The following is a 20,216-nucleotide window of genomic DNA, read 5'->3' on the forward strand; positions in this document are numbered from 1 at the left end:
AATACAGTTTAGGGAAATGTGTCCACTGTGTTTAGCAAAATAGGCAAATGTCCATTATTTTGTAAACAGTAAACGCTCCGTCTTTTATACAACCCCTTTTCTGCTCTTATCGACCACTCGGAGCGCTTTTCTCCAACCACAATCCCACAGCACTTTATCCTACAGTGACTTAAAGTGGATCCATTTGACTTGATTTCAGAGTGTAACAGTGCAGTTAGTTTCCCCACTTTGAAATAATCCTTATTTATCTCTCACCGGGAATTTTTGCAGCTTCTCACTTCACACTGTCTGAAACACTGTTTTGGCTCCTCGACCCATCCCCTTCAAGCCGGTGGTTGTCAGACTTTCCCTGCCACACGACAGTCATTACCAACAAAAAGCATTCAAAACCAGTTTGCAGTATTTGCATAGACTTGTCTCCATGCAAACTACAGCCAAATGCAGCAATCTGCCGGAGCAACCGGCAATCACAGGGACGTTTTTAGTGCAGCACGTTCTTTGTGTGACCTAACAGCCAGCAACCTCCAGCAAACCCCTCACCAACCAATGAGGTACGGCTGGGTATCAATTTTGGGATTTTTAGAGTACCAACCAAACTACATCTGCACTTAAAAGCAGCGATTCACACTAAAATCAGTCAGCGCCACATTTCTGTATCTGAGCTTTGCCAGTGTTGCTCTTGCTAACAGCTGCAGGCACATACTGACCATTCAAGCTAAACACACTGAAAACTTCAGACTAGGTAGAGCTCTTTTACACTTTGGTATGAAAGTTAATGTAACTCATCCTCAAAGATACCTTTAGGTAACGTCAACTTATCAAATTTTACAACCGCTTACCTATCACACGCACACACTCACTTACTTACTTTCAGGGCCATCTTCCATACTGCTTGACACTCAACTCGACACTCCCTGTGTGGGAGCAACTTTCAGAAGAGGACGCGTGGTTTTAATTACAGCCCACACAGGAAGACCCTCTCACCTCTAAAATACTCAGAGCACCAGAAGTCTGTTGACCTGAATTGCTTCACTTGCATTTATAAGAACAGTTCTCAGACATGTTTGCACATTTGACACAAAATAGAACTGCGCTGTATTCTCAGGCATCAGATGTTTGTGGGTTTCTCATTACGAGTCACAGATTTAAACACTGATACATGGTTTCAGTTAGATAGTGAGATAGACTAAAGTAAAACATGGTAAAGTCCCACAGCCAGAGAGCACATATCTTACACCATCACCCTCAACTAAAAAACAAATCCCCCGTGGAGTGATGAAAACTAAAAGTGCAACATATACCAACAGGATTAGTGATTAAAACACATCTTATGAGGAAAAGCTCCTATAAAGAGCTTTATTCATCAACCATTTTTAACTGATTTTATTCTTTTTCGTGGATGAATTTGTTGTTTGGATTATGAAATGGTCCCAGCGCAGCATCTTCAGTTTCACAGCAGATGAAGAAAAATACAAAAGCTTCACCTTTGAGAGTATTTGTTTAAATACCTGCCTATATACACGTTTCTGTGCACAGACAGAACAAAGCCACACAGAGAGGCAGTCTTGACCGATTTATGCAAACTCTTATTTACTTGGGATTTTGATAAATGGCAATTGCTTTTAACAACTCAGTTGAATAGATGAATCCCTTTTATGCATGTAAGGAGGATTTTTTTTACTTTCTACAAGATGTAGGTTGAATTGCTGGCATCATTTGTCCTTTGGTCCAAAAAAAAAAAAAAAAAAAGTACCTAGGCATTTTTATTAAGATTGGTGGAGAGGTGGCGTGTGAGTAATGGAAGAAGAATCTTGAGGTCAGTTTATGCTTTACTCCATATCATCTTGCATTTGGTCTAGCCCATTTGAATTCCACCCTTAAACGTCCTTCTGATTGGCTGACATAAGCATAAAACATGCTGACTGCATTTAAGGACCTCCACGCACAGTGACATCATACAGAGACCAGAGTTCAGAGTGTTGAGACAAGAAAAGGAATTTAAACATTTTGTTTTGCATCACAGAAAATGTGTAAAAGTAGTAACTTATTCTATCAGCAAGCAAAAATCTAAATTTAAAAAAATCCTCATAGAAAAGAAACTTCATCTATAGATAAATTACAGTATTTTTACTTTTAGAGAATTCACAAAAACAGTGGCGTAGACTGAACTAAAAGCTGGATCCTACATTTCCCAGAGTGCAATGCAACAGCCACGTAATGCTCACTTTATGGTAACCTCATACATCTAGTTTGTACTGCAGGAGTATGGTTACAGCCAGAGACACAGCTTCTCTGAAACAAGTTGAGGGATGCCCACATAAACCGCTGGTAAAGAATAACTCAGACCTAACTTGGTAATAACTCAGCGTACCTGTAACGAACCTGATGTAAACCGGTATAAAGAGAGAGTAAAGAGGACTGTAAAAAGTTTCACAGCTCTGCTTTTATCATCTTAACCCATCTGAACAAACAGAAAGCAGTCAAGGACAACACACACATACCTGCTACTCTTTGTACAACAAACACAACCTTCAGCCTTCAAGCTTCAACCTGGAAGCATGTTACACAAAGGCACTGTAACCCAAAGGCAACACAAATACACACGCACGTAATCAGCCTCTAAATGCCGTCCCATGTGACCTGACCTGACCTGACAGCAGTAACAACCATAAACTACTGCCAGACATTCCTGCAACTAACTCTCATTTATTATTTTTCTAAAAAATAAAAGAAAATATTTAAACATCTTCATTATTTTTCATCTAAATCTAAAATCTAGAAAATGGGGCTTTGGCTCACAGACATTATTCTTACTTTGCTGTTTGGAACATTGGTCAACTTTAATGTCTTTTTTCTTCTGCTGCTCCCTTCAGGGGTCGGCACAGCGGATCATCTGCCTTCATCTCACCCTCCCCTGGCGTCCTCCTCTGTCACACCAACCCTCGCTTCATCTCTCGTACACGGTCCGTTGCTTTGGATGTTGGTCAAGTTTAATTTAAGTGCCCATTATTATAACAACATAAGACAGAAAATAAGAAAAAGCAGAGCAGAATCCAATTAATTCATCAAAGACTTGTTTTGGCACCAAATTATCTTTGCTTACCATTTCATCAGGTTCTGGTTATCTGAATCTCAACTGAGGACGAACATGTGGCTCAGTCATCGATAAATTAACTCCTATCATATTTCCTGTATGCCGGATGCTCCTTTTATCTACATTTCTTTTGGAGACAAAACAAAGCAGACGCACTGCAGTGATGCAACATCAACGTAAGCAGCGGTAATTCCCAGCTCATAATGATTTTATACAAAGTATTCCCGTCCTCTGGCTGATGCCCGCGGCATGTAGGTTTTTGTTAAATTTGGTAGCTGATTGTATTAGATGCAGGGACTTTGCTGTGGCTTAGAGATCTGATTCTCTTTTAAATGGGAAGCATGGTCTAAAGATTTTTTCTAAATAGACACCGGTCTTGTTTTGATACGGATAACCTTGGAGATTAGTTTTTAGCACGTTTCAGGCCTTATAAGACCTTCTCAGTGGATTTGTACAATAAACCCAGTAACTCCACGTAGTTCAGACATCAATACGCTATCAAAATCAGTTGCTCAACATGGGTGCTGCATTAAAACGGAACATGCCCATGCTGGTTTCCATTAAAGCGCCTTAATTTGAGTTTTAATGGTGTTAATGTCTCCAAATGATTTGTGAATGAGGAGGAAATGGGGCAGAGGTGAGCAGCGAGTGAGAGACAAGGAAAGGGCAAGAAGAGGAGGAGACAGCGCTGCTGCTTCATAATCGGATCAAGCAGAGGCCGTGAATGGAAACAGCGTTGGATGACCGTCACCGTCTCAATGCAGAAGCAGAAGCAAAAGCAAAAGCAGGAGCAACACACCAGCAACATCACGGCTCCGTCGGTGTTTACACAGGATGCGTTCAGCCTGGTGCTGAGCTGCGAGGAGGCGGCGCTCACAGAAGAGAAACAGGCTGAAACTACAACTTTTTAGCCTACTGTAAAGAAGACCTTCTCAATAGGCGTAAATAAAGTGGTCGGCGATCATCACAACATCTGAAGGCAGCAAAGGCAGTCTTGGCAGCAGCTGAACCTCCTCCAGGCGATTCATAATGTCAGGTAAAGGCCCGGAACCCCAATATAAACTAAATGACAAAGCAACCCTATAGGAACAGACTAAACTGAATAATAGTTATAGATTTATAACAGATGTGTAAATGCAGACACACAACGGTCAGAAGGAAGCTTTTAGCTCCATGGAGGAAAAATTCAAGAACTACAGCAAATGAAGCAATCGGACGTCAGATGCTGTGCAAGCTCTAAAGATTTACTGGTACATTTGACTCCAAAGTCCAGTTTGCCTAATCTAAGTGATCACTGTGCAGCGTGCACAGTTCAACAGCTGTCTCTCTGTAAGTCACTATGCAAAGCCAAAAAAAATAAATAAATAAAAAAACCCAGAAAAGGAAAAAAGTCACCATTTTCAGTATCACCCAAGTACCTTACAGGCTGCCTGGCAATCAGGGCCCAGCCAACTACTAGATGACCCCGTCTCCCCCCAAAATAATAAAAATAATTGTGTTAAATAAACAAGATTCAAATTTTTTACCAAGACCAAAATAAATGTGATTTCTGCCTCAGTCAAGCGGCCCAAGAATAAGCTTTATGAAAGCAGATTTTATGGTGGAGCTGCTGTAATGGACTGCATTAGACTACGCAGGTGCTCCCAATAAAGTGGTCGCCGAGCACATGTGTCCTCCATGAATATTAGCCCGAGGATAGAGGCTTGTTTTACAAGCAAAACTATAATTACTAAGAGTTACAAACACAGGTGTGTTTTGGTGGGTTAAGAACTGAATTTTAATGTTCCACTGTTTAAAAATGTAAACCTTTTGCCAAACAGAAGAGCCAAGACACAAGACTGAATGCAGAAGATCAAAAATCTCGCTCAACTTCTCATGAAAGAAGGAAAAAAAGCAAAACTACTCAACACCAAAAAGAAAGATTTTGAAGTGCATCAATCTTTCTAGTATAATGAACCTCCTGCTCCTCCTGTAATAGGCCCGTACAATAGACGTTAGCAACTAGAATAGCAAGTAATTAAAGGCATTGTATGAAATTAAATGGAGATAAAGAAATGCTGGGTGGAATCATTAGACTGAGGGGCATTGTAGCTCTCCTCCCTCAGTCCTTTTTTTTGTCTTTTCATGTTTTCTATTCTTTACCAAGCAGGCAGCAACCCTTTATTCATTTAATCATTACTCTGCTCTGAGTGTGACGCCTCACATCTCCGAGCACGCTGACTGACGTGACCCTGAATTAACAGAGAGAGACATAGACAGCCGGCAATACCCAGGTCGTTAAATGGCCCTCTACGCTTCCCACTCTTCATTCCGCAGGCAAATATCTATCATCATAAACTGCCGTGTGTGAGACAGAGATACAGAGTATGTGTGTACGTGTAAGCAGTCATGATGATGAAGTTAAAGGGCAGCTGGGGTGAAATAAATGGCGCCCGATGGTGCAGCGGCCTTCGTGCACGGCACTCCTGGGAGTTCTGCAAAAGCGTGATGCTGACAAAACAGACTTACAAATTGTTCAATCAACGAGACAATGCGATCTGACTTGATGGGATCCATTTTCCCCCTCCATCTCCCTCCCTCGGGGCTCCCCCTTCCTGGGTTTTTGTGATGTGGAGGACAGAATGGAGAAACAACGGGAACAATTTGCCAAATGTGTGTGTCGCACACAAAGATCCCCTTGTGCCATTTGGGTTTCTTCTCCACGAGAAATTGCCTGGAATGTGTACGTGCTTTGCAGTATTGAAATTTCCTTGAGAAACACTCAGACAAATCAAGGCTCATCATCACTAAGTGTCCACAAACACAGACTTTTGAAATACTTTTACCGGCGACTGTCAGTCCAACTAAAGCATAGCTATAGAGCAGTAACATGGTCAGACAGTGGATAGTTCAGATAACACTGGGCAAAAGAAAGCTTTGATAAGACTTCCTGTGAATAGGTGAGCAGAAACTCAGCTAATAAAAGCAATCGATAATCTTTCGGCTTCTAAGTGAACAAAACAAGGAGAATGTATGCTATCATAACCAGAACATAGAAATAAAACACACGTTTCTAGCTTTCTACAAAGATATACTCACTACTCATAAGAGTTCCTTCATTATTATAAGGTCACCCTCTCTACTTTTAAGTTTAGACTTAAAACTTTACTTTTTCATAAAGCCTTTAGTTATGGCTGGATCAGGTGACGCTGAATCCTCCTTCGGTTACACAGCAATACGTCTAGGCTGCTGCGGCATTCCCTTGGTGCACTGAGTGTTTCTTCTACCCTGTGTTTGTACACCACTCTGCATCTAATCATAAATTATTATTATTATTATTATTATTATTATTATTATTATTATTATTATTATTATTATTATTATTATTATTATTAGCCTCTCTTCCACAATGTGTCTTTGTCCCGTCTTCCTTCCCTCACCTTCTTCCTGTTAAAAGGGAGTTTTTCTTTCTCGCCGTTGCCAAGTGCTTATTCACAGGGGATCAACAAATTGTTGGAGTTTGTCTCTGTTATTGTAGGGTCTCTTTTTTACTTTATAAAACACCTTGAAGCGACTGTTGTTGGGATTTGGTGCTCAAGTCAACTCAATGCAACAGAGACTCATTGTTTCTGTATACAGCTCTTCACCCACTCAACACACAGATTATTACAGGGCCATTTGTAGAGTTCAAATTTTAATGACCATAAAATTGTCAGACATCTAAAACAGCAAAAACAAAAAGATAAAGATGACTCCAAACCTCATATGCAACACTAATTTAAACTTGTCAAGCCAAGCATCAATAAAATCTATTTTCCTCACCTGGCAGGACGAGCATAGAAACAGACTTTTGTCTTCCGCTGAGGATCAACAATGCTTCAGATGAAACTTAGTTTGACACGTTTCCTCTTGAGCTCACAAATGAATTTATCACTGGAGGAACTGTCAAAATGATTGAGCGACACAGTAATTGTTTGCTGCAGTTCCACTTTGCAGTTCACACCCGTTCGTAGCACGAGCTGGCACGGGGGGCAGCAAGGGTTCATGTACAGTTCAAGACATTCAATTAACACACGCTCAGTTCTCTTGTATTCTTTTGAGAGGCTGTCATGTTTCGCTTCTAAAAGGCAGACGCCATTCAATGTGAACTGAACCTTGAGAAACTCGATGTCAGCACTTACTGTGGTTCTGAAGTCAGCACCCACTAACCCATTAGTACCAGCACAATATGATAGTGTACATAAGATAGTTAATGCAAATGACCTAAAGGCAATCATACCCGTCCAGTCTGATTATCTGCAGAAATGTAGACCAGTATTATTTTTTGACGCCAAAGACGTGGAAGAATAATTTCAAAGCAAACAGCTGACCAGCTCATCAGTGGTCTCCAGCTTCTAACCCATAATGCAATCAATAAAATGTTGAATTTTCAACGATGGAAAACCAAAACTTTAAAAGAAGATATGGAAGAGCAAGTTAAGGAAAACCAAATGCCAATAAGCAAACTGGCTCGCCAAAAGCATCAAGATTAAGCAGGTTAAATACTAGTGATGTGCAATACTGCGATCGATCCAGTACAAAGTAAATACAGGGACAGTACTGCAGATACTAATACTGATCGTTTTGACAGTGCATGTTTGAGCACAGTTCAGCGAGCTGCAAACTGAACTCAGACTGCACTAGCATCGAACCAATAACAATGACCCTTGCTGAACAGCCATTGCACGCACTGGAATCAAAGGACGGCAGCTAGTGGCGGTTATCGCTGCTTTATTTATTTATTTATTTGGTAAATGGCCTGTATTTATATAGCGCTTTTACTAGTCCCTAAGGACCCCAAAGCGCTTTACATATCCAGTCATCCACCCATTCACGCACACATTCACACACTGGTGATGGCAAGCTACATTGTAGCCACAGCCACCCTGGGGCGCACTGACAGAGGCGAGGCTGCCGGACACTGGCGCCACCGGGCCCTCTGACCACCACCAGTAACAAGCCTATTTAATTATTTGAGTCTTATACTTCTAATGGCTTTAAACTGCAGCACAAGCTGACCTGTACAAGTCGTGCACATGTAAACGCTTTAAACATTTACACATGCACGGCCACAGAGAACAAGAGGACTAGAGCACAAGTCGGTAATCAGTCAGGCTGGCTTCTTAAATCACCGCTCTCCACTCGGAGGCTCCCTGACAACAGCAGCATAATGAGAACGGCACATTAACAGCTGGACAAACAAAACACAGAAAAGCTCGTCCGCGTACACGCCAGCCTCAATCAGTGGCTCCAGACACACAATCCAAGAGGCAGGCTTGTTTTAGCCTCCATGAGAGCATTTCAGGGCTTAAAACGCACTCAGAACAACCGCTCCGCAGTTAGAAAGTTGATCATTTAGCATCGTTTTCTGCGACCGAATCAATTTAGGCCTGCTTTCCCCCACACCTGCCTGGTAGAGGCGTTTACAGAAATCAAAAATGATTCTGCTTAAAAGTGCTTCTAAAACCATAAGAGGACATGAAAGGAACTGAAGACCGGGAAGTTATCATTTATGGACTCATTATTTTATCAGAGATGCACATGCTCCAAGCACAGTATAAATTCACATTCACATAAATAAATAAAATAAATGTCTGTTTCACAACTGCTGAATTATGATGAGAGGCTCTACCTTTTTTCTATTGTGAACACCTAGCGACAGACGGCTGCATCCCTCATAGAAAACCCTCCTCAGAGCAAAAAAAAAAAAGTCAACTTTTTGATGTTTCTGGAAGCAGGATTTCTTAAATACACTGACAAGACTAAAAAATATTCAGAGATGAAAAGAGGGAAAGACGAACAGAGAGCACGCAGCTCTTTATCTTTAAGCCTGCTTCAGTTTGCTGTTGTTTATTACCAACAGGCTGCATGACTGAGCGCGCTCATTATAATGTAAAGGAAGTGTGAGACAAACGGAGCAGCAATGAGCATATATCAAAGGTGTCGGCATAGTGCTGGTGGTGCAGGCGGTTGGAAATAAGATGAGGAATCTCATGGATGATCGCTTTAAGAGGCTCCACATGAAAACAGCTATACGTTATGAATAAAGTGTAGTCTCTGAGTGGAGGCTCAGAAACACGGGAAAAACTGAGTCTAGACAGACTTTACACCAGTAAGCACAGACTGAAAACAAAAGATGGTCACTGTGACATCACCCGCCAGTTTGAGACCTCCTGTTCCCAAGCGTCAAATTTAGCAACATGAACATCATTATCTAGGTTTTGTGCAAACAGGCCATATTTGGATGGAGTTCTATTCATCAGCTGACACAAGCAAGCCTCATTAACAAGATGCATTTATCTGATATGTCGCATGTATCAAAAATGCTTCAAAAGGCACCGAACCCCACAAACACAGGACAGGCCCAGCTCAACTCCCAGCATACAGGCAATAATGTATAGTCAACATTCACAACTCCAAACGTTTGAGTTTAAATGTGTGAGCTGTAAAAGATTTATTGCCTGTGCATCTCTCGCTCACTTCTTAAATTAGCTAAAGAGATTGAAACTTTTTTGTAGCAGGTTGCAAACGTGTTTATTTCTGCTGGACATTTAAAGATGGCAGGCTATGGGGACAGACTCACTTTTGGAGCCCACCCCAAGTAGCCATTAGAGGCAATACAATGTGTGGCATTTGGCTCATTGATTATCTAATCATTTGATTCATAATAACTATTAAATGACAGAAGAAATACATGGAGAAAAAAAAAAAGCATTTTCCAGAAGACAAAGTGACTAACTGAATATTATTAGTATATTTTTATGCCTACTGAAAATTATTCAGCTCAAGTAAATTAATTCCACCTTTTTCCAAGTCTAAACCCTTTGTCATGTTAATATTATTGGAATAAACATCCTTGCTAGAACTGCAACTAATTAAACGCTGAGCAACCCACTGGCTGACGGCCTGGACCCTCATTCCTCCTCCTTTTTTTTATGTTATTATTTTTAAATCCCTAACACTTCCTGTTCATCTCTGCTCTAATAAAGCATGCGGTTTGAATGCATTACCTTCCACTGTCTGAAACCTCACAAGCGTTTCTAAGTGTTTAGTAACATTGCAGAAACCTTGGAGACATAAGGCTACATTACTGCACAGAAACAGGACTGGTTACAGATCTGCAGCTACATTTCATTTCACTGTTTTAAAATAAGGAACTTTTTAAAATATTTCATGGAATGGCAAGAGTCAAGTTCAACCCATGACATACCAGGAAGGACGATGTTGTGAGGTGATCAAAGGCCAAAAGCAACTAGACAAGTGAACAAAGAAAAGTCTAGCTGAAACTATTACCTATTACCATGAGTCATCCAACAGGTTTACTTCCTGTGAAGTTATGCACACACACATACACTTGCTTAGCCTCGACTAGCCAATCAGAGGAGGGCTGAATGTCAACTTGACCTGCTGTTAGCGCAAGTGGAAGGGGGAGGTGTGTTAGTTTGTCCATGTTTTGGGTTATATTTTTTTTTATCAGATTTTTCATCTTTTTTGTCTTTATTCCCATTTGTAATGCTGTTATTGTAAAACCTTTACATTCCCCACAAATCTTTATGGCAAATATTCAAACTCAGCAACAATCTGCTAGGCTCTGGGGCACATGAGCACCTGGGTTGGCTACAAATTTGACCTTGACCTCCATTGTTAGCACCCAAGGTCAAAGTTAAAAAAGGTTAAAAATGATTTTTTAAAGAAACGATATCAAGTAACATATCATGCGAAAGGGCGTGAGGAGAGCTTTGCAAAAAACATTTATTATTGTAATATGACACCCTATGACATCACAATGACCTCGTAACAGGCAGATGTCAACATGATGGAATAAAAACAGCGTGAAATATTGGTACAGCCTTTGCGCCCATACTGCCCTGTCTTATTTCTCCAAATATATTTTGAAAGCATCTCCGTGCCCAGCACTCATCTCGCCGTCTGAAAGCGGTTATATAAACTATGTTTCTTTATCTAGGAGCCATTAACTGCTAAACAACAACAACTGATCAAGAAGTGCAAAACAATATCTTCTGCCAAGGGTTTACACACACACACACACACACACACACACACACACACACACACACACACACAAAGTTGCTGTCTGACCTCTGACCTTTGCCACTCTCTCCCTGTGATAAATGACTGCAGCACAGAGAAAGCATGTCTCAGTCTTCCGTTGCTCTCTCTGCCAAGTTGTGAAACATAATTTTGGTCCATGCTTCGAATTTAAGAGAGCGGAGACATTTTTTTGCGTTTCAACAGCAGCTACTGCTGCTCAGCACTGAAAACCACGGACAGGCTGACAGGCTAGAAAATGCATTAAAAAATAAAAAAATAAATAAAAATGAAGATGAAGATGTCTAGAAAGCTTTCAGAAGGTTTTACGCAAATATGAAAAAGATGTTGAAAAAGAAGCCAACAAATACTACAAGGAGCTCTCCTATGAAGCCGCTCAGATTTTTAAAAAGTGAAGTTTCTAGTTGCAGAATCACTCAACACATGCTGCAGAACGTCTGCGCAGCACCCAGCAGACAATCAGCACAGGAAGCATTGCATCCATCTGTTAGAGACAGTTTGATCTCCAACATTTTGTTCAATTTCACAGCTTATAAATACAGATTAAAACCAGCCTCTGCCATTTTCTGCAACTACAGAAACAGTCTGTTCCACATACGGCTGTAAGAACCCAAAGCAAACCTGAAACAGGATGTTCGCCTGAATTTAAAAAGTAATTTCAACCAACAGTCGCTCTTTGCAAAGCTAAACTTTAACATACTTAAACACCAAAAACAGAGAGTGAAACTTTTCACTGCATATTAGTTACATTTAAATGATCACATCAGCATGTACTTGGACAGTATAGTTATAATAATCAGGAGATTTATTGATTCATTTATTAATAAATAAATAAAAATCTATACAAACATCCCGGGTTCAATATAAGGATTGATTAACCAGCTTGTCTCCATCAATCAATTCAGCTCTGAAGCAAACTGTGTGAAATTATTAATTAGTCATTGTTTCTTCAGTCAGTGTTTTCACAATAAAATACCAATAAATCACCTTTTTTGAAGATTTAAAAAAATGAAAAAAACTTTCTTTTAAGCTGCCGCATCCACCAACCTCATTAAGAAGAATGAAAGCTGCTTGCATGCAGATTAAACTGCTGGTTGTTCACATTTGGCAGATTTCTTGTAAACCTTGCTGCAGGCCCACAACAACCTCTCTCTTTCAAGCAGTGATACCTGCAGTGGTGAGTCTACAGAGGTGCACAGGATTTACTATTAATTTTAAAGCTTTACTTACCAATTATCTTTTCTGATACATATTTACAACAAGAATATGTTCTTGAAGATTAATTACATCATGTACTGCTAGCTTAAATTGACCTTTCTGGTGGCCACTAAAAGTAGACAAGAGGCCAAGCTACACACTGTTGAACACTAATGGGTGATACATAAATCAATGCACAGTTTCAATAATTACTTAGAATTGCTCATATACAGTACTTGCGTTCAATTTGGAGGCATTTCATAGAGCTTAATTAACAAACTGGCAGACCAATATTCATCACAAACAATGATTATTCCCTATACTCCCAGGACTGTGTGCAGCACATGCAGCAGAGTAGCATCACAGCTTAGCAGACAGTGGCACGGTCACAGCCTATGGAGTACGATGCACTACTGCTAATTAAATTATACAGGCTTGTGCAAAATGCTACACAGCCTGGGATTCATGCAAAGTCCCTGAGCTAATAGCATGATGAGGCTGCAACACCACCTGCAAAACCATCTTTTTTTTTTTCCTTTTTAATACCACACACATAAACCGTAAGAAATTGGGGACTTAACAATTTAGTGCTTCAAAAAGCATTATTTTACATAATAATTACTTTTACAGAGTATTTGTGTATTTCATTGTAGCACTGTATTGTTGTAAATTCTTCCTCTGGATTAAATAATTATTTTTTATGTTTTTAAAACAAATTCTTCTAATTTTTTTTTAAACCACAGCTTGCTAATAACCATCAGTTTTGGTTTGAAAGCAGAAGTAGAAATTAAACACACCAACACTATCTGCTTGTGCTTCTATCTAGCACAGAAATCCAATTACAGCCTACTATCATTGTGTACTGTATATAAGCAGTAGCATAACTTCCTGTTTAAGCAGAGTATTGAATGTGGTGCTGTTACTCAACCACCAAATTGCATTCCACTTAAACAGGTTTCTTACAGTCAAGCGGTGGAAGTGCAAAGGTGACACCAATGTATAGTTAAGCCCTCAGACTGACTGGGCTTCTGATGGATGAGAGCTTTACCAACATAAAAACACAATACTTGTTCAGTTGGTTACACAGTGCAGGGTGGAGCCAGAGCTGCTCTTTTTAATACACAAACACATGAGAGACAAAAAAAATCAAGCTCTTAGCAGAGGTGAGAGCAACAGCAGGTTCAGGATATAAAAAAAAAAAAGTAAAGAAGAAGCTGGAAGGACGCTGCATGCAGGCTCGGTAACATCTCAAAGTGGATAGCCAATCTGCTTGTTAAGTGGAGACCTACCGATCCTGTTTCTGGGCCCAAACATCTGCTACTGCTTTGGATGAGCCTCTAGTCTTTTTAAAAAACACGCTGCAATACTCTGTCTCTCTTTTTACTGAAAAGAAGCCCCTTAAAACTACTCAGTCACCATTCGCAGCATCGCCAGCTTTTTATCAGCACCATTCATACGCGGCATGTCCTTAGGTTTTTAAAAACTCAGAGCATGTACTACAGTTCATGGTTTCCGTGACTGCTGTGGATGGGTTCATCACAGATATTGCTTTGGTGGAGCTTTGGTTTTCAGAGTCTCTTTGAACATCACGGACCACAACATGGGCTTTTCAGGAGAACAGTTTAACTCCCATCCTTTATCTTTATTAGCCGAACCATAGCCATAGCCTGTACTTAGTAACCAGGTAACACATCCTCTTGTCAACTTCTTCAAAGTTTTCCAACCTAGTTTAAATCCAAACTTAAAGCAGTGCTCATATTTTTTCTTAAATTACTTTGAGATGTCTAGCAGCAAGCTATATTTACTGCCAACTCCTCTAAACCTTAGAAATCCCCTTTTTCATGAGTATTGACTTAAATATCTTGTAGGACATTCATATTAATCATTTCTGTCACTGAAAGAATTTGGAGTCTTTAATTTTCTGCACTGACGTGGTGCAGAAAATTAAAGACTCCAAATTCTTTCAGTCTTTAAGTGAAAAAGTGTTTGGGTCTGGAAATGGCTAACGACATCAAACTTACATAATAGATATCGCCACGCTGGAAAAATACCAGCCGTTATCAATGATAATTCCTCTTTTTCCTTTGTTCCATGTCGTAGCTTGTTTAGGCAGCGCTGGCATTTTCCATTAGATGTTAAATCAGCCAATAATTGAATGAGGAGTTGGGAAACTGCCCGAGCAAGCTAGCTTGCTACCGTACTTTATTGCGTAGAAACCTTACTCCTTTGTTTGAATCCATACAACAAGGTTAAATGAATCTGGATGGTATAAAGCAGTTAATTAGCTATACTTGATTCCTCACCTTTAGACTAGCTGTCTCTGAGAGACTTTGACAATATCCCCTTTTTTTTGTTACAGATCATTCACTATGTAATGTAATTATTTATTACATTTACAATGTAATAAATAATTTGAAATGAACAGTTTATGAATTAGTGAGCCTTCGAGGTACATTTTGTTTCATTTTAGACACAGTCTAGAGACAGTCCTGTGAAAAACTAAACACACCACATGATTAATTTGACAATAACACGATAGCTTTATTTTGCGGGGAATTGTAGCTCATCCCATCTTACAAAATTGCTTTAATTCATTGAGATTTGCAGGCATTCAGTTACACACAGCTCTGAAGTATTATCCACAGCATTTCAATCAGATGGACCGTTTTAGATTTGTTGCTGTGCTTGGGGATCATTTTCCTGTTGCATGACCCAGTTTGGGCCAAGCTTTAGCTCTGGACAGATGACCTCTCATTTGACTCCAGAATACTTAGTACACACTATACTTTTGTATACTGAGGGATACATGGTTGACTCTGTGACTACAGGGAACCCAAATCATCACCCCTCCACCTCCATGCTTGACAGTTGGCATGTGGTGTGCATTATGTCCAAATATTGCCACTGTGGTCTCATCTGTCCAAAGAACCTTGTTCCAGAAATTTTGTAGTTGGTTCAGATGCAATTTTGCAAACCTAAGGTGTGCTGCCATGTTCCTTATCCTTTCCAAACAAGCCATACTTGTTCAGTCTTTTTCTAACTGTCATGAACTTCAACCTTTAAAATGCTAACTGAGGGCTGTGCAGTCTGAGTCGGACCTCTTGGGTATTTTGCAATTTCTCTCAGCATTACAATCTGACCTTGACACACCTGAATGCTCCAGACCAGGAAGTTACCAAAGCTTCCACTTTTATAGAGTTGGCCAAACTAATTGATGTTAAGTTAATCATGATTAGCAGCAACTGGTTGCCATTTACCTCATTAATTTCTATACAAGGGCTGAGGGTGTACTTTGTTTTTTACCAAGAGTGTAGCCATCTCCCACACATTTCCACTCTGAGCTAACCGCGCAGTAATATCACAGTTACAAACTAAGCATGTGGCTAAAAGGTGCATAAGTGCACTTCCCAAACACATTAAACTACTCCTTTAAATTGTGTTGTTCTTTAAAACCAGCAAAAGGCAAAGGGTGCCAAATTTAACAACTTAAACTATCAGCTCAGCCCACATCATTTCCTGTTTCATCTGGGTTTTGTCTTGTTTTTTTCTTCTTTTTTTTTAAACTGTACAAGTAGCAAATGTTACTTACTGCCAGTTCTGATTTGGCCGAGCCTTCAGACCAGGGTAAAGCCTATTTAAGCAAATAGAAAAGAGAAAGGTAACCTCAAGGATCCAAAAGCTCTGTCGCCAAATGCAAAATGTCTCTAGAAGTTACCCAAAAAACACACAGTTAACCTGCTGACCTTCCAAAATGTTAAATGTCATAGTAATAAGTGAAAAAGGAGGCATTGCCCTTTTATTTTCCTGTCTCTTAGTTCTCCATTTCTATGTAACCGAGCTGAAAGTCAGCCGTCCTGCTGAATCAACCCAGTGAGCAGCCAGTGAAATTCCCTTTACCTGCACTGTCTGCATCTAAGGCTTTTTCAATGTAAAGCTCAGCTGACGAGTCACTTCACTAAACAGAAGACAGGGTTTATGTTGTGCTGTCCGTAGCATTGTGTGCAGATGAGTTAAAACTGCCTATTAAATAGCATGGCTTCTAGGAAAACATTTAAAAAAGGGGATTTACTGAAGAGCTTATTCAGACTAACACGGTGCTTTTGAACCATCGATTGCTTTAAGAACACATTAGAGATGCTATTTCATTGAGAACATTGCTTGAACAAGTGCCAGCAATGACTTTTAGGAGACATTTCCATCACTCATACTGACACAGTAAGCACAACCCGGTAATTGGCTGCAAATTTCATGTTAAAAAAAAAAAAAGAAAAAAAAGGTAGGAGTTATAAAGTTTCTGGACACATCTGATCGACTCCCGCTCATTCAAACTTCCCCCCAGTGGCTGCAGTAGCTCAAACATGACAATGAACTGCTCAAGAAGCCTTGAAACTGCACGCTCGGCTGATTGGAGTGTCCTGTTAGCCCTAATAACATCAAACAACCTGAATCTAAACAGAGCTGTGTCGCTGCAGCTATAATAGTTTTATGGCTCCAGAGCCCAAGGTGCAGTGTGGAGGCTATTCTAATCCATTAACTCACACCATGGGCAATTACCTCCCCATCATGTACAGCAGTTCTCTGAAGCAGATGGCCAGCAGCACACTTTCCAAGATTCATAGTTCCTCGCATGAGATGGGGACCAATGTGTTTTAATGACCTTTGGAGCCAAAGATTTGACTAAGTACAACCATTATCTGGCTGCTGTTGTAATGGTTTAGGCACTTATGATCAATAATGCCTTCAAAAAACATCTGCTTCAACCACATTACATTAACTACAATGTTAGGGATATCTAACTGATGTTGAGTTACAGCTCAGAGTCTTTTAAAAAAGCCCCTCTCATTGAGATCGGTATGGAATTAATGGGCAGAATCAATAAAAGATAATGGGTTCCTACAGCTGTTGTAAATTCCAATATGTGGAGTTGACACTGGAGGAAGTCGGTCTGGAATATATTATTGTCACCGACTCAACAGGATCAGCCCACTGGCTGAGGCTCCAGATGTTCTGAGTATTGATGGGTCCCAGCACATTCCGCTGTCTCCCATATGCCAGACTTCGTTTAGGAACCTTTAAATTAAATGTATTCTAACCCATTAGCAATATGCAAGACTCTTACATTCTGCAGCCAATCATTACAGCCGAGACTCCATATCAGCTGGACACTTAAAACTTTGGCAACTTAAAGTTTTAAAGTGTTCCTCAGTGGCAGCTGATTACACGGATGAAATCATGTCCACAAGTTGTTTTTTTCTAAAGAAAACGCAGTGATTGGAATATGGCTTTAATGCCGAATATCAACTACCTTCCATGCTAAGTATAAAACACAACTTAATCACAATGGTGACCGTTCAAATCGCTAATAACCGATGTTTGTTTTTAAACCTGAACTTTTGTAAGCGGAGTTTGGTGTAGCGTTCTCCAAACAAGGCATCGAGGGGAATTCACGCGTTGATAAGGAATCACGAGTGCTCTGGAGATCTTTAAAATCCTCCTTAAAGGCTTTTCTGCTGTGAAGGGCTTTGGGAGACTGCGCTTGAGGACGAACAATAGTTTTGTTTCTGCGTTAAGTATTCATAAAAGGTGCGATTAAAAAGTAACAAGCAGGCAGCCAAAACGCCGCTCAACGTACCTCTGGATCCGCCGCTGGCGTCCCTCTGCGACAGACTGCCGACAGTATTCCCCAATTAAATCAAATGTTAGCTGATAAAACTCGTCCTGCGTGTCCTCGGTCCTTCAAAAAGTTGCCCAAATTACATCCTGGTGTTGGGAAGAGGGAGGAAAAGAGTGCCGACCGGAGCGCAGCGCACGTCTGCCCGAGCCGCTGCGGGGAAGTTTAGTTTAACAACATTCCCACGGCAAACAAGTGGACACGCTGCCTTCTATGTGCTTTACACGCCCAGGAATTGCACACCCGGCTCAGGTGTGATTCATATGGCAAGCCAACACGCACTCAGACACGCGCGCCCGCTCACACGCGTATACTTCCAGCTTTTAAAGGAAGGAGCGCGTGCTTTCCGTATCCAGAGCCGACGCGAGCTGCACACATCCAGCAGGATCTACTGCCACGAGCTCCACTGGAAACGGCGCGAGATGCAACAAAACTGAGGAATATCAGGGTGAAGGCTTTTCCTCCTCCTCCTCCTAACACTAACCCCCAATGCCTGTTGGCGTATATGCTCCGTCAGGTTTGCAGCATCAAACACAAAAAGCATGCACAAGCTTCCTTTCAAAATAAAAGCTTATAGAAGGTTTAACCTTAAAAATCTTATGTGCAAGAATTTCCTTGTTCAGGATAGATAGGAGACGAGTCAAATGCACAAAAATAAGAGTGAAAAGCAAACTTCAAAGCTAAGGAAACTTACATCAAAGTTAGTCATTGTAAAACAAGGTCAGTAACGATGAGGGGAAATATCTGGTCACTTAAAATGACCATAAAATCTTGAGAGACACCAGCTCTCTGAAATGTATTTGATTTTGCAGCTGATTCAGACAAATTCGAACCTCCTTTATTCTACATTCAGTACAGACTTTAGGGACCAATAGAAAGAATAAGTCCTATAAGTAAACCAAAGAAAATGGGATAAGACCAAAAATACATAATTAATAAAGGCTGCTGGGTTTACGAAACAACATAGCAGACCATCCAACCTGAGCAGGCAATGACATGCGATGGTTGGTAAGAAGATTAGGACCTACGGTTACTTTCAGTGCTGCATTACAGCGTCTAGAGTGTCTAAGCACTGCAAAGTCATGTGCATATAAATAACATTACCGTTAGAGTGGCATGTAAGTGGAGACAACAAATTTCTTCTTTTGCCTCAAAGGAAAGGCAGGTTTTTATTCTAAAACACTGAAAACAAGAAAACCAAGGGAGACATTAGAAAAGATTTAAGATCAATAAGGTAACATTTCTAGAAAGCTTGAGGAAATATCTGGGCACATTTGACAGCAGGAAGCTGAAGCTCCATGTAAGACGCTGTAAATTTTAGTTATGAAGCAGCTTTACATTGCAACCCCATCATATAAGGCTTATGTGATTTACTCATGAAAATGGCCACTTTCTCATTACTTTCATATATTGTTTTAGTAAGTATCCAAAACATACACGTTTCATTTAAATAATTTTTCAAGGGATCTTATATCTGTTTTCACTCTTGTATGCTTTTCATACAAGTTTCACACAAGACAGATACAAACGTCACAAGATTTATATATATCTTTTCCATATGGGAACAGTCAGGTGCTTTGGCACTTGGCAACAGTAAGAAAGAAGAACTCCCTAAAGAAACAAGAATGAGTCTTATGAGTCTTTTCTATATCTCTGCATGCATTTGAGGCTTTTCAAATTCTAATTCTGAGCTCTAAACACTTAAAACATCAACTGTTTCCTTTCCATGTCTAACTGAACTTTCTTCAGACAAAGCAGCAGAGAAGGAGCAGAGAGCCTTTGTATGTGATTAAAACAGCATGCATCATTTCCTGCAGCAGCTGCTCCGTGCATGTGTTAATGTGCAGAAGGTATACAAAGTGTACAAATTAGCACATTAATGGCACCTTGGTGCATTGTAATTATTGTCCTCGCAATTACTTAATGTTTAGCAATGATTTGTGTTTCAACAGAGATTATTTTCTGTTAATTAAAAGTAAATACAAGCTTAAAATAAACGATAAGAACCTACTTATTCTTTTAACCCATAAAACAAGTTCCCTAAAGGGGTTTTATTTTGAAAATCCCACCCGGAAAAGATGTGCTTCATTGTCACCAAATTGCCGCCTTCGCAGTAAACTCAGTCCCAAATAAATAAATAGATTGATAAATAGAAAACAAATAGAA

General features: G+C 40.2%; 1 protein-coding gene across 2 annotated transcripts in view; it reads right to left on the bottom strand.

Annotated features, from left to right (window-relative positions):
• Window positions 1–18,544, bottom strand: part of plxnb2a.1 (plexin b2a, tandem duplicate 1) — a 231,616-nt gene extending 213,072 nt beyond the window's left edge. For both annotated transcript variants that reach the window (XM_042220154.1, XM_042220153.1), the window contains exon 1: window positions 18,012–18,544. The gene's annotated coding sequence lies outside the window, so the exon portion shown is untranslated. The remainder of the gene's footprint in view (window positions 1–18,011) is intronic.
• Window positions 18,545–20,216: the final 1,672 nt, after the last annotated feature.

The sequence above is a fragment of the Haplochromis burtoni genome, unplaced genomic scaffold, assembly GCF_018398535.1.
Source record: "Haplochromis burtoni strain Fernald_Lab_line unplaced genomic scaffold, NCSU_Asbu1 Contig_44, whole genome shotgun sequence".
Classification (NCBI taxonomy): domain Eukaryota; kingdom Metazoa; phylum Chordata; class Actinopteri; order Cichliformes; family Cichlidae; genus Haplochromis; species Haplochromis burtoni.